The 23,431-nt window shown below is 49.2% G+C and overlaps 1 protein-coding gene and 1 pseudogene across 2 annotated transcripts in view; one reads left to right on the forward strand and one right to left on the reverse strand.

The window, feature by feature from the left end:
- SNAP47 (synaptosomal-associated protein, 47kDa) overlaps positions 1 to 5,240 on the forward strand; it is a 119,039-nt gene extending 113,799 nt beyond the window's left edge. Inside the window, exon 6 of one of the 2 annotated variants that reach the window (XM_005853180.2) lies at positions 5,222 to 5,240. The gene's annotated coding sequence lies outside the window, so the exon portion shown is untranslated. The other variant, XM_005853179.2, reaches the window with a different exon arrangement.
- Positions 1 to 23,431, reverse strand: part of LOC102243488 — a 57,711-nt pseudogene that overhangs the window by 16,677 nt on the left and 17,603 nt on the right.

The raw sequence follows: 23,431 nt of genomic DNA on the forward strand, positions 1-23,431 counted from the left end.
CGGCAAGTCAGGTGGGGAACGTTGGAGTCTGCAGTCACTGGAGCAAGCAAGCCTCATGTTCGCTTCCAGCTGCCTGGCTGCCGGCCGCCATCTTGGCTGACAGTTAATTTGCATAAGGATATGCTGATTAGCCAATGGGAAGGGTAGCGGTCGTACACCAATTACCATGTTTCTCTTTTATTTAATCTATCTATGTATGTATTCATTTACTATTGGAAAACAATAGGTCTGAGGTGGTGATTGAAATTAATTCAGCTATTAGTAGAAGAGGAGAACAAGTGAGGAGAGAAAAAACTGAAGTAAAAAACAAACAAACTAACTAACCAGCCATCAAACAAACAACACCAACAAGACAGAAAGAAAGAAAAAGAAAAAAAAAGAGGAAAAATATTTTTGGATAGTGAAGAAAGAGAAGAGAGAAGTGTGCATGGACTTGGAGCAGGGGAGAGGAAATTAGATATATGAGTAAGATCAATTTTTAACAGGGAGTAAAAAGAAAGGATAGAGAAAAACTAAAGCAGGAACAGGGTAAGAGAAACAGGGTGATAAAGGGGAAAAGTGAGGAAGAGAGTGTTGGCATAAAGAAAAAATTCAGATAGAGTAAAATAATGCTAAAAAGTAAAAATGAAATGTAGAACACTAATCCTAAAATAAAATAAAATAAAGAAAAAATAAAATAAAACTTTAAAAAGGTAAAGTAATAGTAGTAATAATAATAACTAAAAATAAAAATATAATATAAAAGTAAAATTAAGTGAGAAAAAAATTTTGGTTTCTTAAGTAAAAGATAAAAAATAAAAAACTGAAGTAGTAAAGGTCGTTCACTTCCTCTACTGTTCTGCTTGGCACATCTGTTTCCTATCAGGTAGTCAGCACAGTATTGAAGTTCCCTTCGATTAACTGCTCCTCTGTGTCATAAGCCACAACCCTGTTTTCAAGCAGGCGGGATCTCTCTTCTCCCTTTGTTTCTCAGCCTGCCTTTAGTTGTATTTACACAAGAGTCAATTTCTGATACAACCCCTGGGTGGCAGTGTTTCTGTGTTAATAGCCAGGTCTAAAAGGCCCCTCTACCCAGTGTTTAGATTTTTCTTTCCCTGCCGCACTTAATATTTGGTTGGAGGGACGGACTGCCCTAGAGCTGGTTTCCTGCTCATCTCTCCTTATTCTGATACCCAGTTTCCATAAAAACAACTTTCCCTGCAGTCTCGGTGAGTATTTTTAATTGGAAGATCCTATGTACTGGACTTAGCAAGCAAAAGCAAGGAGTTAAAAAGGAAAAAAGCCAAAGGAAGTGCACCGACTCCCCTGGCACTGCGCAGCTGGTATAGAAATTCAGGCTGCCTTTCTGGGCCCAGCCCAGCTGTGGGCTAATATCTAGAGTCCCCTTCTGCCAGCAGCCCTGTGGACCCCCTTCCACATTTGAGAGCTACACTGACCCCAACGGCCGCGGATTTTGTGGAGCGCAGTCTTCCTCTGAGACTCTAGTCCCCGCTGGGTGCATTTCTCCCTTCAGCCTGGATCCCAGATCTCACCTTTCTCTAGGTGATATCTGACCTTTCTGTCCACCGGTTGCCTCACCAGCTATGTTTAATTCGCCAATTCCAGGTGGGTGTTGTTTGATTCAGCTGTTCCTTCTATTTGCTCTGTGAGAAGGTGCAGGGCCTGTCCGCATATTCAGCCCCCTGGACAGACTTTCTCGGTGCCTGCGGTTGGGGAGGCTGGAGTCCTGGTGTTCGTGGGTTCGCAGCTGAGGCAGCTGGTCCCTGGGCATTGTGGTTGTAGGGTTTCGGGAGGTATCTGAGGTCTCCCCGGTTGAAGGTAAGGCTGGGCTTTTGATCACAGCTGGTCTCCCCTTTAAGATGGCATGGTCTCTATGGCAGAGCCGGCGCTCCGGGAGAGATTTCAGCAGCAGTAGAGGTTGCCCAGCCAGGGGAGCCCGGTCCGCCAGTCCACAACAGTCCTGTGGAATATAGCTGTCCTTCTCTCACAAATACACGTCTACGCACTCTCCTTCTGTTCTCTCACTCATACACTATCTTGTAGCCTTCCATCCCATTGGCAGCCATCTTGGATCCCCCGAAGACTCAATATTATCTGTTTTTCTCAACTTGATCTATAGATTGAATGCAATCCCCGTCAAAATTCCAGAAAGTTTTCCTGTGGATACCAACAAAGTGATTCTAAAGTTTATATGAAGAGGTAAAAGAAGCAGAATAGGCAACTCAATATTGAACGAGAAGAACAGAGTTGGAGAACTGACACTACTGCAGAGCTATAGTAATCAATACAGTGTGGTACTGGTGAAAGAATAGACAAATAGGTCAATGAACAGAATAGAAAGCCAGAAATAGACCCGCATATAGTCAACTGATCTTTGACAAAGTGGCAAAGGCAATACAATGGAGTAAAGATAGTCTTTTCAAAAAATGGTGCTAAAACAACTGGACATCCACATGTAAATGAATGAATGAATGAATGAATGAATGAATAAATCCCTAGCTGTTTTGGCTCAGTGGATAGAGTGTCAGCCTGTGGACTGTGGGGTCATGGGTTTGATTCTGGTCAAGGGCATGTACCTCAGTTGCAGGCTTGATTCCCAGCCCTGGTCGGGGCACATGCAGAAGGCAACCAGTGGATGTGTCTCTCTCACATAGATGTTTCTATCTCTCTGTCTCTCCCTTTCCCTTCCACTGTCTCTAAAAATCAATGAAAAATATCCTCAGGTGAGGATTAACAACAAAAATAAATAAAGAAATAAAGAAATAAATAATCTAGGCACAGCCCTTCACAAAAATTAACTCAAAATGGATCATAGGCCTAAATGTAAAACACAGAACTATAAAACTCTGGTGTGGTAATGACTTTTTAGATAGAACACTAAAGGCACAAACTGAACTAAATTAAAATTTAAATGTTCTGCACTCCTAAAGATACTGTCAAGAGAATGAGAAGACAAGCCACAAACTGGGAGAAAATATTTGCAAATGACACATCAGATAAAGGACTGTTATCCAAAGGACTGAATGGATAAATAAATTGTGCTACATTCATACGATGGAATATTATTTAGTTCTAAAAAGAAATTGGCTGTTGAGCCATGAAAAGACATGGAGGAACCTTAATGCATATTAATAAGTGAAAGAAGCCAATCTGAAAAGGCCACATATCGTATTCCAACTGTATGACAGTCTGGAAAAGGCAAAACTATGGAGACAGTGGAAGAATCAGTGGTTGCCAGGGGCTGGGGGCAAAGAGGATGAATTGGCGGAGCACAGAGGATTCTCAGGCTAGTGAAACTACTCTGTGTGATACTGTAATGGTGGATGCATTTGTCTCAAACCCATAGAATGTACAACATCAAGAGTGGACCTAATGTAAACTATGGACTTTGGGTGATAATGATGTGTCAGTCTGGGCTCACCTACTGTAACAAATGTAACTCTTCCATGTGGAATGGTGACAGTGGTAGATGCTTCTTGTATGTGGGGACAGGAGTACATGGGAAGTCTCTGTACCTTCCATTCAATTTTGCTGTGAACCTAAAACTGCTCTTTAAAAAAAAGTGTACTTAGAATTAATGAGGGAAGGAAAGGATGGAGGTAAAAGAAGGATATCCAAGCCCAGCAGGCAGATTCCACTAGGTCTCAAGATCTGAGTAGAATCCCTGTGGTCCAAGGCCTTACCCTCTGCACCCATGACTCCCCTCTTGGAATCACTCCATTTTCTTGAAGGGTAGAACATATTTGCAGCTCAGTTCTCTTTGCTTATTTCCTGCCTGTAGAATGTTGGCAGTCCAACCACCGCCCTTTTTCACTTTCTCCCTTTCAGTCTAAACATGAGTTTTCTGCTGATACAACATTCTCAAATACCTGTGTGTCTCCCGTGTTTGTCATGGGGATGCACACCATCAGAGAAGAGGGTCCTCCACAGATCTTTCCTGGGCAAGCCCATCCCATTCCCGGCTTCTGCCGAGATGGTTGAGCACAAACACAAGTCACACACTTAATTTCTCCAGCCACATTGTTGGCTTTTTGTGCAATGCACACTTTCCCAAACACAATCTCCTAATTTGAGCATCTTTTGCTATTTGGACATACTGAGAATTTCCCCCATCAGGTGCTGGTTCATTTTTGCTTGACAATTTCTTCCTCAATTTATCTCTTTCCTCTCACATTTTACTATACACAACAAGGAGAAATCAGGCTGCATTTTCAACATTTTGCTTAGAAATCTTCTCAGGTTATTTACAAGTTCTGCTTTTCACTTTTCACCCAAGTTCTCTCCACTTTATAACCAGTTCGCTCCAGTCTGCAGTGCTGTGTCCCTCCCTCCCTTCTGCGCACTCACTGGCAGTGTCGCCAATGCCCGTATTTCCACCAACAGTCTATTCAAGCCAGTCCAGGCCTTTTCCATCCTCTGTCTCAAAAATTTCAAGCCATTGCCGAATTCCAAAGCACTTCCACATTTTCAGGTATTTGCTGCATCCAGGTGACAGGATTTGTATTTGTTTCCTGGGGCTGCTATAACAGAGTTTCACAAACTGGGAGGCTTGAAAAAAACAGAAATGTATTCCCCCACAGTTCTGGAGGCTGGAATTCTGAAATTAGGGAGGGTGTTGGCCGGGCTGCGTCCTCATCTGGCCCTCATCTGGCCTGGTCTGGGCTCTTCCGAGCTCGTCCTGGTTGTTGGCAGGTTTTAGCTCCTGTGGCAGTGGGATCCAGATCCCCATTTCCTCTTGGCCTTCAGCTGGGCTGCACTGAGCTCCCAGAGGTCACACACATTCCTCAGCCTGTGGCCCCTCTGTCTTCACACCACAGCAGCAGTAACATCCTTCTCACACTGTGACTCCTGGACTTCCTTCTGCAATCAGCCAGGGAAAACTCTGATTTTTAAAGGGCCCTGCTATCAGGTCAGGCCCACCGGGGGAGTGATCGTCAGCCCCACTGATCAGGAACCATGACTCCATCTGCAGAAGCTGATGGCAGCACCTAATTAGCATTTGATTGGATAACTGGGAGAAGTTGTGTGCACCAGACAGGAATGTCAGGGCCTCTTAAGATCTGCTCCTCTCTGTTCCACCCAAGGACAGCCGGGGTCCACCCTCACTCCTCCCTTACCCACAGGGAGTAGATGCTTGAGCCTTGATGCTGGTTCTCCTCTCCATCTGTAGGGCCTCAGAAAGTTACATCCTGCCTCTGAACATCCATTTCTGCATCTGCAGTGTGGGGATCCTGAAGACCCAGCGTCACAACCAAGCAGAACCCCTGGCCCAGGCTGCACTGCCTCTGCTATCATCTGTGTCCTCCTGTGGCTCCAGGAAGTGGGAGACAGTGACGTTGCTCCTGTTCCAGGAGTCCCTCAGTTCTGTGGTCCTGGGAGTCCCCTTACTCTCTCTCATGCACTTGAAGAGACAGAAGGAACAGATGAAGCCCATCGTGAGGGCTGTGGCCGTGGGGATGAGACCATCCTTGCTTTCTGCCTGGTGGGTGAGGTGACTGTGGGTTGGAGGGGGGTGGACAGGCAGAAAGGTGAAGGTCCAGAGCAGGGTCCTGGGGAGAGGAGGATGAATGGTCCAAGGCCCCTTCTGCAATCAGCTGTCCTGTGGAAGACCCCACGCCTGGCCTGACTCTGACCTGTCTCTTATTTCAGAAAGAGGGCCGGGCACTCTGCATTTGTGTGGCCAAAGTCACAGTGTGCGGGACATGACTAAATGGCAGACTCTCATCAAAAGCAGATGTTTATCTCCAGATGCCATCCCATTGAGTGCATAGCCTGAACAAATAAACAAATTACTCTGCAATTTCAGAAGAAAGCATTCCTGTCAGGAATGGCTTTCTGTGAATTTCAAAGGAGAAGGTTCCAAAACAGAAATCTGCTTAGATTGGAAATGATACCCCCTTCAACTCAATTATTTCCTTATGTTCGGAGTCTGATAGAATGAGGTGCAGACTGAGGCCCTGCTGCCCACATGGTGCTGAAAAGACTCAGGATAAATCCTGTGCAGCAGGAAGTGTTTCACTCATTCGCTTGCTGAGCACACTCACCTGCAAGTGTGAGCACGTCTATGCCCTGCTCTCTGACCAATCCCCAGGAGGTAAGAGCCAGCTGATGACCACAGTGGGGCAGAGGGATGGAGTGGCCTACCCCAGGGATTTGGACCCGGGCAGAGGGAGGGCATCCAGGCAAAGGCGGTAGGGGACAGAGGGGAATGCAGAGCTTGGTGCTATCTCACTGCAGCTGGAACCCAGAGTGTGTGGAAGAGGGAGGGGTGGATGCTGAGCCATCTTTATGAGACAGGTCTTCAGTAAGCATGGGCGAGGGGAGCGAAGGACCCACACCTTCCAAGTGCCAAGCCTCGGCAGGGAGACCGGTGGAGCCTCGACGAATGAGCTGGAAACAGCAACTTAGGAGGTGACAGTGGTACCTGCCCACACTGTAGGGTCCTCCACAAACATGTCTGCAGACAGGCTGCCCACAGCCTAGGAGGGCATCAGGAGGCTCCCGGCCCCTTGCTGAGGATGCCAACTTCTGACCAGATCTATGGCCTGCTTGATCCCTAACCTCCGGCTCCTTGGGCTTTGGCCACCAGGATTTGCACAGGAGACTAACCAGGAGCCCTGCCTAGGGCTGGCCTTTTCCCTCCTGACCCCAGAGCTATGTGTGGCTAGGGAACACATGCCTGGTACGGTCCACAGGAACAGTGGGGACAGCAGTGTGAGGGGACAGAGGGAGGGTCAGCCTGGTTCCCTGGCGAAGGGGCCAGTGGGAGAGTGTTCTGAACTTTCCCAAGCCCGCACATCTTTTCCCTGAGGGAGAAGCTGCGGGAGGGATATGAGGAGAGACCCTTGGTTTACTCCCCATCGCCTACGGACAGGAGGGAGCGAGCCCCAGGCCCCACCGCACCCCTGCGGAGGCGAGAGCAGAAAACAGGGGCTCAGAGCAGCAGGTTCTGAGTCGGCCCTCTGGGCAGCGCAGATCTGCTCAGCAGGGCAGGCCTTTCTCCTCAACTCCAGTCCTGTATTCCTGGGTCATCACTGAAAGAGGCCAAACAAGTTTCAAAAAGCTGAAGAAAGTCTAAATTAAAAAGGAGGAAAAGTCACTGATACAGGATCTTCAAATGACGAGGCTCTACTATGATTAATAAATACATTATGGACTAATTAATGGTTTGTGCTCCGTTCCTCTCACAAAAGATCATGCTGGCTTACAATGAAACATCTATGCAACACTGAAAACTGGATTAGGGCTTAGGGAGCTCTCACCCTCTTGTTGAGGAGACAGACCGGGAAAGTGGGCAGAGACACCTGGGGGAGTCTCTCCGGAGTCCCTGGGTGGAGGCCACATGAGCGGGTGTGTGATGGCCCTGGAGGGACGTGAGCCACTGCAGTGGTCCCAGAGAAGCAGGCTCTCTCCAGAAGCCTCATCCCCCTGAGCTGCCAGGGCCGATCTTTGAGGGGGGGTTGGGGCAAGTGCCCCACACTCTTGTCCTGGAAGCTGCCAGTTGCCTCTGTAATCTGCAAATGTTGGAACTGAACATCTATTAGATTAGGGAGGACTCCAGGGCCTTGTAAGTGCTGGTGCTCCTGGCTGATTTTTATTTTTTTGTAGGCAGAAATGCAAACAGCCGTGTTAAGCCTTGTTTTCCTTCTCTCTTCCTTCTGAGCTTCTGGATCAGCATAGTTAAAATGTGTCCTGATATTGCAAGGCAAGTTTAAAAAACATACCATTGAATTTACTGTCCGACCACAGAAATAAACTGCTGAGATTGATGAAGATGTGACCTCCTCCCTCCCACCTCCGTGAATGGGCCAGTGTCAACACACAGACAGGGCTGAATGCATCAATGGACTGATCTGAAATCACACAAACACGAAGGGCCCTGCAGACCCACATGAAGACAGGCAGACACATGAAAACTTGAGACACATGGAAATTCACAGACCCACCCGGATGGAAACACAAAGATGCACAGAAGAATGGAGGCCCACATGAAAATAGGTAGGCTCATGGGGACATGCAGACACGTGCAGATAGGCACACACAGCATATACTCAGTGCACCTTGTTCTGAAAGATCTTAGAACAGCTCATAAAGGACACAGAATTTCTCTGAAAATAGATTAGTTACAAGAAAGAAAATGGGAGAAAGGACAGTGATGTCACATAGAGCTGGGAATGAAAGCAGAGACACAGCAATGACAATGTGGTGATAGCCAGGGTTCCTGAATCAGTCCTCATGCACCTGAGCTGATGGGTATGACTGTTCCACATGTCACAGGTGAGGATCTGCAGGCCCGGGAGCCTGTTCTGCATCTGTTGATGCTGTCCCCAGGTGAAGTGCAGAACCTTCCGGCAGGAACTGCTCTCAGCGATGTTGATGACCAGCACTGGGCATACCTGGCACACGTTGGTGCCTATTAGTGACAGGACAGGCCTTCCACCTGAAGTTGCTGTGCTGTACTCTGCTCCTACTCTGCCCACCCTTTCTCAGTGTCCTCCATGCTCCAGATGAGTGCTGTGGCTTTGGAATTGAAAAGGGCCATTGCTGGGTCGTGAGGGGCTGTCTTCTCGGGCTGAGTGTTGTTTGGGGATCAGAGAGGGTACTCTGAGGACAGGCTGGAGACAGGTTTGGACACACCCTTATGTCACCATCTCTCTGTCCTTTGTTGAGACAGAGGTAGGGTGGACATCCAAAAGATGGTTCCAGTTGTGCAGCCATATGGCCGCAAGCATTTCCCTCTCTCTCCAGGCCCTTCCCATCTTTAGCCATCTGGGTGAGAGGGAGCAGCCTGGGTGGGAGGGAGCAGCCTGGTGGGAGGGAGCAGCCTGGGTGGGAGGGAGCAGCCTATGTGAGAAGGAGCAGCTGGGTGAGGTATAACAGCTGGGTGAGGTGAGCAGCCATGTGAGAGGGAGCCACCCCAGATGTCTATGGAGCATTGATGAAGCTGAGACATGCTGGAGCTGGCTGAGAGGTCTTTTTTCTAGAGGACATGCTGGAGCTTCCTGGGTAGAGGTGGCAGCGAGGCCAGTCCTGGAGAGGGAGGGAAGTGCTGTGGCCATGTGGCTACACAGCTGGAACCATCTCTTGGCTGCCCGCCCTTTCTCAGTCCCAACAAAAGGCAGGAGGCCACTGTGAATCCTGTTTCTCTTGGTGAAATGTAGACTCACGCCCCTAGATACCGAGGGGCACTATGGGCCCTACAGGGTGGAATGGCAGGGAAGGTTTCAGGCCATTGATGGACCCTGGAATGTACTTTAGAGAATATGTGTGGCCTCACCAGAGGAGACTGACATGCTGCTTCCAGGAAGGGTGGAGCCGCCCTCCTGCACCCTCTATACCCCTTGGTGGGGTGGGACCATGGGGGCCATATGAGGTCACTCACAAGAGGGCCAAGGCTCAACAGTCAGCCCTCCTTGGGTTGCCAGGTCCTGGGCCCCAGGGACGTGATTTGTTCTGAGCAGTCAGGCCTTGGATTGCTGTGGGGGTTTTCCTCCTGTTTAGATGACTCCTCAGCTGCCCAGGCCTGACACACCCCACCATTCCCTTTAACCTGCCCCTTGCTCTTGGAACAGTTCACATCCCCCACCCCAGGCTGGCTGTGCTCTCTCTGCGTAGGGATCAGCCTCCCAAACTGAGGAGTAAGTGCTGTGTGAATGAATAAAAAACTCCCACTGTACAGGCAGGAGAGAGGCCTGAACGGGACTGGGGCAGCCATGGGCTGGGGTCTCCCAGGCGCCCCCAGCATCTGGCTTTTCTGCCCAGGTAGGTATGCAGCCCCTGCTTGCCCATCATGTTATCCCAGGCTCTGCCCTCCCTCCTTAGACTCCCTACCCCAAGTACTAGAAACCCACCAGTCCCCCCTGCCTCTACCCTAACTCTCTAGAGACGCCCTCCTAGGCAGGGGCTCTGACTGCTGCCCTCTCCTGCTGTCCATGCTTGGACCAGACCGCAGCCCACCTGGTTAGTTTCTTCTTTCAGGCTCCTCCACAGAGCCACCCAGCTACGTGGTTCCAGGTCCCATCCTTCAGAAGGGATAGAAAGAGGCGGGCTAGTGCCCTGGCTTTCACCTAGAGTTGCTGCTTCTGGCTCTGCATTGTTGCTTGAAAGTTCCCCAAAGTTGTAAATGGTGGGGTCCTCAAAGTAGGTGATTTCAAACTCCCTCAACAAGCGTCAAGTGCAGGAGCAGCCAGGATCTTTGCTTCCTTCCTTCTGTGGGGTGAGCCTGTCTCAGTGCTGTGAGTGTGGGCTTTCTGAGGCTAAGCTTCTCACATTTTTCTCCCAGCCCATGCACCAGCTCAAGGACAGTGACCATCAAAAAGCATGTGGATATCTGTGTGTATTCTGAACCCTGGTGGCTAACTTGGCTAAAAACAAAATAAAACAAAACAAAAACAGAGCCTAGCAGCCATTCCTGCACAGGGCCTCTCAAGCAAATCGCACTTCATAGATATGCCTGCACTGTGTCTGCCTGCACTGTTTCTGCCACCTGAGCCAGCCGTTATAAAGGAGTTCCTGAAATCCTATTTCAACCAATAGGACTGAGGCTTTCTCCACCCAATCAGAGCAGCTCTGTTTTGACTAATCAAGACAGTGTCCCTTTGGACCAATCAAACTGCAAGGATTTGGAGTCCTCATTTGCCTGAAAAAGGACCAATCAGGGACCCTGGGTGGGGACTTCTGTCCATATAAGCCAGCTCCCCTTGGGTTGGGAGAGCACACTTTCCTTTTCCACTGAAGGGGGAAGGCTGTGTGTCCCTGGTGAGCAGAAGCACTCAAGGTGTCTCTTGAGAGCAAACCAGTGCAGCACAAAGCAGACCAGCATGGAGCAGAGCATCAGGAGGGCTGTAGCACAGCAGACTCTATAGCTGGAGAGGAGCCTGGCCCAGGGCTGCCTGGCCCGAGACCTGTCCTGCAGCTTTGCTGTATCCCAGTTGAGCTTTTCCATAGCCCTGCTGTCTCCACAGCCATCCTGTATTCACAGCCACGCTGTATCACAAACTGTTTTGCACTAAATAACTTCCTTTCTCACCACACCCCAAATTAAGGACTCCTCTTGATGTTGAATTAGCACCAACAACCATTGGTGTTGGTCTCTTTGCATGGACCTAAATGTGTGTGTGTGCATAGATCTATGTGTGCAAGTCTCTACGTGTGTGCATGGACATATGTGTGTTTCTGTGTGTGTTTCTGTGTGTGCATGGACACACACACATATGAGTCTGCAGATGAATGTGTTTCAACCCACTTGCAAAGCTTCTTGGAGATCAGGGGTGTATGGAACTTGCCAGGTCAGGCCCTGCCCCCCAGTGCTGGGACCTGCAGCCTTTCCTAAAACCTGCTAGGATGTCTGAGACCCTCTACATATATTGGCCTTTAAATATACAAAGAAAGCTGCTAAATTGAAATTACTGATTTCCAAAGTAAACTTAGATAACTCCTTTAAAAAATATTTCTCACTTAAAAAATGCACTAAATGCGAGGGGTGCAAAGCATCCTCATACTGTGCTTCAGTGTGAGGGGTCTCCCTAGCAGGATGGTCTCCTAGGTCCCACAGAGCCCCGGTGTGCATCTGCAGGCCAGAGGTGCTTTCTGTGTATCATCCTCTCCGAAGGCTGGCTAATGAAGGAGCCTGCGCTGGTGCACCCAACACACTGCAGGAGTCCCGGGTCACTGAAGTGGGGGCTGGAGATTGTGGCCCCCCAGCTTCTCCGCCCACTCCCTCAGGTCTGTGGGACTCTGACCCCTCACCACTTCATCTGGGCTGGGAGGTACACACAGATTTCTGGGCCCAGAACCCCAGAGAATCCAGGGATCTGAATCTGTAGCATGATGAACACCTTTTTCTACACCCTAAAGCTTGTAGACCTGTGAACACCTTTTTCCAAAAGAGACCATACCTGCTACTAAGCCCCCTCCCCTGAAAAGGGACAGAAATGTTCCTTTTCCCACAGGACCTGCATACCCAGGAAGTGGCCACCTGTCATGGCTGTATAGGCTCGGGCTGAGGGCTCTGTGGTGGGGGTCAGGGCACCGCAGACAGGAGGACTCACCTGTGGCAGGGTCTTGAAGGTGTGGCCCATGGCTCTCAGAGAAGGGTTGCTTGGGATGCTGGCAACTGTGGACACCTCTGAAGCTCAGAGGGGTTGCTAGAGCCACTAAGATGGGTATCACTGAGTTTGCAGGACAAGCTGGACTGCCATGGGTGGCTGATGGCACTGGGCCCGGGGAACCCAGCCCACAAGGGCTGCCAAAGCCTCAGCCCCACCTTCAGGCCAAGTGGGAAGACAATGTCCCAGGAAGGTTTTGCCCCACCCCCCCGCCCCCGCCCCATGGCTATCTGCCCTAGATAGAAATGGCCTGGTCCTGTCTGACTCTTCACCAGCCTCTTACCCTTCCTGGGGTCAAGGTAGGGGTCAGGCATGCAAAGGTGTGAGGGAGGCTGGAGGTGGCTTGGGGGAAGGCCAGGGTTCACGCTGGGTGGGCTGTCAGCAGTCTCTGAAAAGACCACTGATGGTCCCCTTGCTTCTACAGGACAGAGTGAAATTCACATAACAGGAAATTAACCATGTTTAAGTGAACAATTCAGTAGTATTTGGCATGTTCACAGTGTTGGGAAGCCATCACCTCTGTCTAGTTCCAGAATATTTTTATTACCCCAAATTAAGCCCCGTATCTAATAAGCAGTCTCTCCCCATTCCCTTCCCTGGTCCCTGGTATCACCAACCTGCTTTCTGTGTCTACGGATTTGTCTACTCTGGACATTTCATATAAGTGGGATCACACAAAATGTGGCCTTTTGGGTCTGGCTTGTGTCACTGAGCACGATATTTTCAGGGTTCATCCATATTGAAGCTTGTGTCAGGGCTTCGCTCCTTTTTGTGGCTGAATGATATTCTGTGTGTTAACCTAAAAATAAAAGGCCTTTCAGAAAAAGGCAACAGCCCTGGCTGGCTTGGCTCAGTGGTTAGAGCATCAGCCCTCGGACCAAAGGGTTGTGGTTTCGATTCCTGGTCAAGGGCATGTACCTCAGTTGTGGGTTCAATCCCCAGCCCCAGTTGGGGCTTGTGCAAGAGGCAACCAATTGATGTCTCTCTCATGTTGATAATTCTCTCTCTCTCTCTCTCTCTCTCTCTCTCTCCCCCCTCTTCCCTCCCTTCCACTCTGTCTGAAAATCAAAGGGAAAAAACATCCCTGGGTGAGGATTTTTTAAAAATGCAACACACATTTATTGAAATCATAAGAAAAGCTATGAGACACAGAATCAGGCAGAAGCCCAGAGAGTGTCCTGATTAGGAGACAAAGGCAAAGGGTATTTATGAGAAGAAGAAGGGGAACAATTACCTCAGTGGAAGGAGGCATTTGTATTGGTGCAGATAAACCAACATAGTGCCGCTAGTTTTAAACAATGTTTTTAATTTTCAGTAAGCGGCCATCAGTCCAATAGTCATACTATCTGCTTTCTTACTATCCTTGCAAACAGTTCTTTGGGAGACAATGTTGCTTAGGCCCAGTCCAAAGGTTATACTGCCCTGTTTTAACATCCCAAAGATTTGAAGCATAAGACTTGAAAGGCAGTTCCTCTGGGATGGCAGCTCTAACTCCATTTTAAAGTGGCTCCATTTGTAATTTTTCTTTGAAACGAGTTAATCTGTTCACCATTGGTGGACACGGGGCTGTTTTTACCTTTTGGCAATTGTGAATAACGCTGCTGTCAGCATGGGTATGTGTGTTTACTTGAGTCTGTTTTCAGTTCTAGAAACTCCATTCCCTAGGAGTAAGATTGCTGGATTACATGGTAATTCCATGTTTAACTTTCTTGGAAATCATCATTCTATTTTCCATAATGAATGTACTCTTTTGTATTCCCACCTGCATGACACCTGGATTCCAATTTCTGTACTTACTGACACCTGTTATTTTCTGGATTTTGGTGTGTGTGTGTGTGTGTGTGTGTGTGTGTGTGTGTGTGTGTGTGTGGTTATTTTTGTTAGTTTTATGTTTTATTCTAGCCATCTCAACAGGTATGATGTGATACTTTGTTATGGTTTTGATTTGCACATCCCTATTGACTGACTGGTAATGACGGGCATTTTTTGGGTGCTTGCTGGCTGTTTGTGTGTCTGCTTGACATGTCTGTTGAAGTCTTTTGCCCATTTTAACTGGGTTGTTTGTCTTTTTCTTGTTGAATTGTAAATACTTCTTTATATATTATGCATACTAGATTCTTTTCAGATATATGACATAAATATTTTCTTCCATTTTGTACAGTGTCTTTTCACTTGCTTAATAATGTCCTCTGATTTACAAAAGTGCTTAATGTTGATGAATATCAACTAATCTATTTTTAATTTATTGCTTGTATTTTGGTGTCATATCTAAGAATTAATTCTCAAATCCTAGGCCATGAAGATTTGCCCTGTGTTTTCTTCTAAACATTTTATAGTTTTAACCCCCTGATCCATTTTGGCTGATTTGGGTGTTGATGTGCAGCCGGAGTCCCAGCCTCTGCATGTGGCTATCCAGTTGTCCCAGCACCATTTGTTGATGAGACAATTCTTTCTCCCTGAATGGACTTGGCAATCCTGGCGAAATCCATTGACCATAGTTGCCTGGTGTGTTTTTGGACTCCCAGTTTCATCTTATTGCTCCTATGTCTGTCCCTATGCCAGGACCTGCCCCTGCACTTGAGCCACTGCTGTTCCCTCATTCTCACCAGAGCTCCCATTTTCCCAGGTATCTGCGTCCCAGGCCCCTCCCCAGCTTTATCTCTGATTCACTATCCCAGCCTGGGCCTCAGTCTCTCCATCTGCAGGATGGGGGGAGGGGCGGGGTATGTTACACATACTTCACTCTAAGGCCACTTTAGTAGCAGCCTGCAGGTGTTGGCACTGGCCCTTCTCCACCAGTGTAACCTATGTCCATCATGGAGGCGACCCCACTAATGGGGAGACCACTGGCTCCTTCTCATCTTCCTGCCCTCCCTCTGTCACCATGCAAAACTAAGATGAACCTTTCCTGAAGTGGGCTGGACATAGGCTCCTGCTCCATCTTCATGACCCAGAGTGTTGGTCCAGCATCCCTCATCCAGGGACTGTCCTGGCCAGGAGTGTGGCCCCGTCAAGCTCTGGGGCCATCAGGCAGCCCAGTTCCCAGCATACAGCATCCTCCCAGCCAGAATGTGCAGGTGTGAAGGTCTAGCTCCAACACCTGCACCCCTGGGCTCACATCCCAGCTCACCTGCTTCTGTGCCCTGACCCTGGGCCAGTAGCCACCTGCCCTTGTAGTAGAGGGTGACCTAGAGCTGTGAGGGATTGAGCTTGTCTTTCCTGCTCCCACCTGAGTGTGAACCCTGAAGCCTCAGGATGACAGCAGTCAGGGTGAGTCATGTCCACCCAGCTGGGCAGGCATTTGCTGGAGGGGTGTGTGCATCTGGAGCACTCTTGCCCTCAAGATGACCACTGCCCCGGGGTTCACCTGCGGGCTGGATGCTACACAGAGGAAATTCATGTGAGGTGGACGCTGAGTGCTGACAATAAGCTGACCAGGCAGGGGGACAGCTGAAACCCAAAGTCCAGAGAAGGAGAGAGTGAAAGTGGGCCTGGCTGGTGTGGCCAGAGCACATGTGTGCATGAGTGCCATGAATGTCACAACATGTGTGCACGTGTGCCAGAGCATGTGCATGTGTGCGACTGCATGTGTCCAATGGTGGGGCAAAAGTGTAATGGCCACCATAACAAGAAGGTATTTTCAGACAAACGAACAAAGCAGGCAACTCCACGAGTATAATGGTATTTATTACAGGATGATCTATTCACGTGGGAAGATTGGGTCAGACAGGGCACCGACCCAGCAGTTCTGCGCAGATTATCTCAGCTCACAAACCCCTGTTACTGTACCTTTTATATATATATATATAGCACAACTCGGGCACTGACAGGAAAACACAAAGAATGCAGTAATGCAAGAGCCATTTCCTGGTGGCCTGTGGTAAGTGATTGTTTATAATCAATACTATCACCACTTTGATATTTATGTTGGTTGTCATGCCATTCTGGCTGTTGCTAACAAAATATTCATGGCTACAATCATCAAATAGAAAGCTCTGATATACTCACTGAGGACAGTGAGGTTGGTCAGAGGTGACAACATGAAACTAACACATGAAATGAAATCTAGGACACAAAGATGGAGTTGGCTTTGTCCCCATCTACTTCTATACAGCATGAGTACCAATGTGCCAGTACATATGCAAATGTGCATCTATATGCAGTGTACACACATGCATACATACAAGTGCATGTGTGCATGTATGCCAGGGCTCATCTGTGATTGCATTCCTGCAAGTGCGTGATTACATGTCTGCACGTGTGAGATTGTATGTTCCAGCATGCCTGCCTGTGTGTCTGGTGTGGACTGATGCCTTGGATGGCTGACAGAGGGCAGGGGTCTGGCAACACCCTCAAGGTGGCTGTCCTGCAGCTGCAGTGATGCCTGCCAGGGGACGGAGCAGAACTGCAAAGCATGCTGAAGGCAGGCCCCTGGCGTTGGGGAGCAGGGTCAGATGGAGGCTGAAGGGCCATGGTCCAGGCAGTAAGGGGGACAAGCCCAGAGCAGTTGGAACAGATAGAGAGGTGGGTGTTTGGGCAGAATCTCTGGGCAGTGGTGACCATTAGCTAAGGGATGAGAGGGACAGGATCTGGGAGCAAGAGACCCTGTCCCTCCAGACTCCAGGTATGCTGGAATCACAGAACCCAGGGCCGGGCTGGACCTGGGCCCAGAGAGCCCCACTAGGGAGGGGTCCTGGCTGGCTCCCAGAGTGTGAAGCAGGGTGGGTGGAGTCCAGTACCAGCTCCCGAGTGTCTGTTGGTCTTCTTTGGGGTTGGGTCACTTTTCCAGCAATTTGGCTGACACTTGTCCCCAGGCCCCTCAGTCCATGACTGGGACCCTCCACTCCGCCAGCCACCCACCAACAGCGAGAGTCCCAGGACCTGAAGGCAGAGAATCCCCAGGACCTGGATCCATCTCCAGCTTTTTCATCAGCCAGGCCCAGTGCCACCCTGCAGGCCTCTGATTAGGGAGCCCTGGGAGATGTGCCCCAGGGCAGGAGGGGGTTGAGGAACCCCGCGCTCGCCCCCCTCCCCTAGCCCACCTTCTCCCAGTAGGGCTCACTGAGAGGCCACAGGGTCCAGAAAGGGAGCAGCATGTCCAGCCAGGGGTAAGCATCATTTTCTGATCTATAGAGTAGAGTCAGGGCAGCTCCCCTCATGGCCCTGGGGAGTCGGGCTGAGGCCTCTGTTCTCCAGAGGAACATGCCCGTATTTGCTACCCTCCCCAGGACCAGGTCAGGGCTGAGAACCAGACCTATGCACCCATACAACATATGGCACCCACACAGGTGTGCACAGCACCCATCATGGCTCACACACACATGTACAGTATGGCCATGGTCTCAACCAGTTTGCCTGGGGGACAGTCCTTACTGTCTCTTTAACCTTTGTCTATATAATGCCAAGGAGCCCCTGGGGTAGGGAGCATACAGCACCCCAGGCAGAAGCTCTATAGCAATGAAGAACACTGGGTTCCCATCACTCCAGCTCCAGCCTGGACAGGAGACTGTGCCCCAGGGCTCTGCCAGGCCAAGGGCAGACGCTGCCAGGCCAGTGAGTGGGGAGAGAAACTGGCTGAGGCAGGTGAAGAAGTGGGGACGCAGCAGCTCTCGGGTTATGGCCCCAGGGGCATAAGCAGAGTAAACTACTGGGAGTCGGGGGCAGCTCCTGTCCTTCTTCATGCTGGTGGGTCCTCAAAGGGCAAGGGGATGGGAGCATCTCTCTGATGCGTTGGAGCCCCACCCACCAGCATCAGAGGATGGACTGGTCTAGCCCTGAAAGGGGGCCAAGCAACCCTTCCCTGCCCAAAGTCACAACCCAAAGACATTGGGGGGGGATGGGGGATGGGGGAGCTCCTATTGCTCCTCCAATGGAGTGGGCCACATCCCAGCTCCTCTCTCTGGAGCCCTTCCCTCTGGAGCCAGTGGACAGTGAAGGTCTCCAAGGACTGGCTGGGGACACAGGAGTGCTGCTCTTCCCGCTCCCAGGTTTGGAATGTGGTAAAGGAGATGACTATTGGGGGTTTTTACATTTGCCTGACAAGTTCACTTGTGGGGTGGGGTGGGCAGCTGAGCCCTGCTCTGATGGGAACCAGCTGTGGGAGGAATGCTGTCTAGACGGGAGCAGGCCATGTCTTCCTGCTCACATCATCTCCCAGGGAAGACCTGGGTAGCTCTACAGCTGCAGTAATTGAAGACCATGTCTAGGGCTCCTTGGGCCAGTGGTGGCTTCACGATCACTGCCCAGAGGCCTGTCCTCAGGCCAAGGAAAACTGCTCCTCCACCTGGCTTTCCCTGTGCAGGGCCACCCATCTGGTCCCTGAGCCCGTGAGGCCTCCCTAGCAGGTACCCCCACTTTGGTACAGTCACAACTGCTCTCAGTCTGCTCCATCTACCTGCTCTCAGGAGTGAGGAATAATTCTCCCACCCCAGGTCTCCCAGGGACACAGGCTTTGTACCTGGCCCATGAGCTGAGGGCGGTTTCTGGGAAGGACCAGAGAGGCCTGTGTGGGGAGTGACAGCTACCCATGCAGCACAATCCAGGAAGGGACACGTGGGTGAAAATAACTGGCCAATGGGGAAAAGATTGGGTACAGGTGGGGACATGAAGGTGGAATAAGCAGGCCAGTGAGGGATAAATGAGATACAGAAGGGGACATAAAGGTGGAAGGACTAGGTATTCAGGGACAAGTAGAATAGAACAGAGGATGTGGGGATGAAAGGAGCCAGGCTATAAGGTTAGATGGGTGACAGGAGGCGACCTAGTGTGGAAGGAATAGGTCAGTGGGGGACAAGTGTGTACAGAAGGGGACATAAAGGTGGAAGATCAGGCTTGTAGGGCAGCTGGGGTATAGAAGGGATATGGGGTAGATGGAGCAGACCCTTGGGGACAGTTTGGATACAGGAGTATATGTAGGGTTAGAAGAAGCAGGCCTATGGGGACACGTGGGGTGGAGGAGGGACATGGGTGTAGAAGGAACAGGTCAGTTGAGGACAGTTTTGGTATAGGAGGGGTCATGGGGAGCAAGGAACAGGTATTAGGAACAGTTTGGTTTTGGAAGGAGCTGGCCTATGGGGTGGGAGTTTAAGCTAGTACAGCCTTTTTTTCTTAATCCCTTACCCGAGAATATTTTTCCCATTGATTTTTAGAGAGTGGAAGGGAGGGGTAGAAACACACACACACACACACACACACAGAGAAATATTGATGTGAGAGAGACACATCGATTGATTGCCTCCCACACGGGTGCCCCAGGAATTGAGCCTGCAACCCAGCTACATGCCCTTGACCCAGAATCAAACCCGAGACCCTTCAGTCTGCTGGCTGACGCTTGTACAGCCTTTTTAGGGGAATCTGTCCATCAACCTCTAACTATGCAGACACTCCCATAAGCCAATGTATTTAAAAAATGCATCCCATAGTAATATGTGTTGGTGTGCAGAATGGGGCATTATCTGAACGGTGGAAAGTTGTTGAGATACTTGACATCTATAAAAGGGTGTGCTGGTTTTGCGGAGAATCCCTCTGTGTGTTGAGGGGGTTCTCACCCAATTTCATCTGTGTCTGCACGTAACCACCCTCCTCCATGGGGTGGGTTTGCGGGACCTCACCCTGGTCACACATCCTGGAGGAGCCTGGACAGTCTTGGCTGCATGGCTGTGGTGCTGGAGTGAACCCACCTGGGCTGGGCCTTCCTGGCTATGTAGGGAACGGATTAGGGGAACATCCGCCGACACCGCTGCCAGCCCCCAGGCACAGCCACGCCAGACCTGTGGCAGACCAGCTGCCCACAGGGAGCAGAGTGCAGCTTAGGTCAGCACGCACCTGACCAGGCCAAGGCCCTTCCTCACCCCTGAGCACTGTCGGGAGATGGGGTGGCACTGCCCCTGCCTTCAGAGACTGGGGGAGGGGAGCCAGACCCTGCACAGAGGAGCTCCCATCTGCTGGTGCACTGGCCATGTGGCTCCCAGGGGACAGTGGTCACTGATACTCCTTATAGCCAGGTGGGCATTCTGGGCGCAGCATGCAGGAGTCCAGGCTTGCGGTTGGACAAGCGCAAGGACCTCTGGCCCCTCTGCCAGCGTAGGGCCTTCATCCCCCAAAGTGGAAGCTGCCCTTGCAATTACACTGTGGCCATGGGGTCTTGTTATCACCGCTGTCCAGGTCCTGCCCCCCAGGCCGAGTAAAGGCCCTGTGTTGGGGAGCACACAAGACTTGGTTGGAAAGTTTGTAAGGAGGACATTCCGAGAAAAGGGAAGTGTGCGGATTCCTGCCCTGTTTATCGGAATCCTGACTTAGGGGAGACTTATGGGAGTGCTGAAGGCGTGCCCCTCATTATTCCTTGACCTTTCCAAACAAGTCTGTGCAGGTGTAGACCCCCGGGTGTTTACTGGAATCCTTATGCTTAATCTTTTGGGTGTCCTTGCTTTAAAGACACTACAAACACATGTGTCCTCCCAATATTACTTACCCTGCTGATTGTATCTAAAAGATAAACTTTATCTCAAACTGCTGTTACAATAAAAGGCTAACGAGGCAGGCAATTGAGGCTGCCTGGCTTCTTCAGCCAGCCGTCCCATAGCCTTCTCTTTCACAGTGAAACTGTTGGAGTAATCCATTCATCCGTCGTTCAGGGGCTTCTGGTCAGCCCCAGCAGCCTTACTGGAGTCTAGTGGTAAATTCACCAGAGGAAGGTCAGGCACCCACCTTCTTATACCACACACAAGAATAAGCTCAAAATGGAATAGGAACTTAATGTTAGACTCAAAACCATAAACATCCTAGAAGAAAACATACGCACTAAAATCTCGGCCATTTCTCATAGCAATATTGTTTCTGATATATCTCCTTGGGCGAGTAAAAAAAAAAAAGACAAATGGTACTACACAAAAATAAAAATGTTTTGCACAGCAAAGGAAACCATCAACAAAATGAAAAGACAACCCACTGAAGATAGAACATATTCGCCAATGATACATCTGATAAGGGGTTAATATCTGAAATTTTTAAGGAACCTATAAAACTCAACACCAAAAAACAATCTAATTTGGAAAAGGGACTTGAATAGACCCTTCTTCAAAGAGGACATACAGATGGCTAATAGACATATGAAAAGATGCTCAACATCACTAATCATCAGAGAGATGCAAATTAAAACAACAATATCACCCCACACCTGTCAGAGTGTTATCTATATATATATATATATAAAAAGCTGTGAACGACTATCCATCTGTCCGACCATCTGACTGACCGACCGGCCAGTACATATTATGCGCACAACGTTTAAAAATAAACGTTGACTTGTGCATGCACCATATATAAAGCTCTCACACACATGTGTTTTCCTATGTCGAAATTATGGGATGAGAATAAATCTCATTTTATAGCAATATTAAAATATTTCTTCTAATTAATTTCCTTTCACTGTGCACAAGGCCACTAGTAATCAATAAATAAACAACAAATATTGTGAGGATGTAAAGAAAAAGGAACCCCTGTGCCCTGTTGGTGGGAATGCAGATTGGTGCAACCACTGTGGAAAGTGATATGGAGTTACCTCAAAAAATTAAAAATGGAACTGCCTTATGACCCAGCAATTCTACTTCTGGGAATTTATCCAAAGAAACTTGAAACACTAATTCAAAATAATATATGCACCTCTATCTTCATTGCAGCATTATTTACAATAGCCAAGATTTGGAAACAGCCTGAGTGTCCATCAGTAGATGAATGAATAAAAAAGCTGTGGTACATTTACAAATGGAATACTACTTGGCTGTAAAATGAAGAAAAAATTACCCTTTGCAGCAGCATAGATGGACCTGGAGAGCTTTATGTTAAGTGAAATAAGTTAGGCAGAGTATCATATGATTTCACTCATATGTGGAATCTAATGAACAAACTGAACTAACAAGCAAAATAGAGACAGACTCATAGATAGAGAGCTGGCTGACATCTATAAGGGGGAGGTTAAGGGGCTGGAGCCGGGTGATGGAATTGAGAGGAAAAAAGAGAGAGAGAAAACTCATGGACTTGGACAACAATGTGGTGACTGCCAGGAGGAGAGTGGGTGGGGGCAAGTGGAGGAGGGTATGGAGGGATAAATGGGGATGGAATAAGCCTTGACTTGGGTGATAAACAGACAATACAATAACAGAGAATGTGTTGTGGAATTGTGCACCTGAAACCTATATAATTTTTTAAACCAGTGCCATTCCAATAAAGTCAATAAAAAGGAAAAAAGAAAAAGAAATTAACAAGTACTGGCTAGGATGTGGACAATTGGAACTCTTGTACATTGTTGCTGGGAGTGAAAAATGGTGCTGTGGAAAGGTTGGTGGTTCCTCAAAAATTTAAACTTAGAATTATCATATGATCCAACAATTCTATGATATATTCAAGAGAATGAAAGCAGGCAAACAAACATGTATTTGTACACCCATGTTCATGAAAGCATTAATCACAATATAAAACATGGAAACAACCCAAGTGCCTATGGACAAATAAATTGATAAGCAAAATGTGGTCTATCCATACAATGGAATGTTACCTAGCTTTAAAAAGGAAGGACATTCTGACACCTGCTACAGCTTGGATGGACCTTGAAGACACTGTGGTAAATGGGATAAGGCAGACGCAAAAAATCAACTATTGTACCATCCCCCTTATATGGAGTTTCTAGAATAGGGAAATTATCCTATGTAATAAAAGGGTAATATGCAAATCGAACAAATGGTGGAATGACCAGTAGCTATGACGTGCACTGACCACCAGGGGGCATATGCTCAATGCAGGAGTGCTCTGGTGGTCAGTGGGCTCCCAAAGGGGGAGTGCTGCTCAGCCAGAAGCCGGGCTCATGGCTGGCAAGCGCAGCAGCAGTGGTGGGAGCCTCTCCCACCTCCGAGGCAGCACTAAGGAGCAGCAAGCCAGCTTCTGGCTGAGTGGAACTCTCACAGGGAAAGCCGGGCTCACGGCTGGTGAGTGCAGCCATGGTGGCGGGAGCCTCTCCTGCCTCCGTGGCAACACTAAGGACCCCTCAGGGGATGTCCGCCTGCTGGCTTAGGCCCACTCCCTGCTGGCAGTTGGACATCCCCTGAGGGGTCCTGGACTGCAAGAGGGCACAGGCCGGGCTGAGGGACCCCTCCCTTCCATCTCCCCCCGCAGTGCACAAATGTCGTGCACCGAGCCTCTAGTAGAAACAGAAAGTAGAATAGAAGTTTCCAGGGGCTTCGGTAGGGGGTAGCAGGAGTTAACAATAGGCACACAATTTCTATTTAGAAAGATGAAAAACTTCTGGAAATGGATGGTGGTGATGGCTGCAC

The sequence above is a fragment of the Myotis brandtii genome, unplaced genomic scaffold (assembly GCF_000412655.1).
Source record: "Myotis brandtii unplaced genomic scaffold, ASM41265v1 scaffold100, whole genome shotgun sequence".
Taxonomy (NCBI): Eukaryota; Metazoa; Chordata; class Mammalia; order Chiroptera; family Vespertilionidae; genus Myotis; species Myotis brandtii.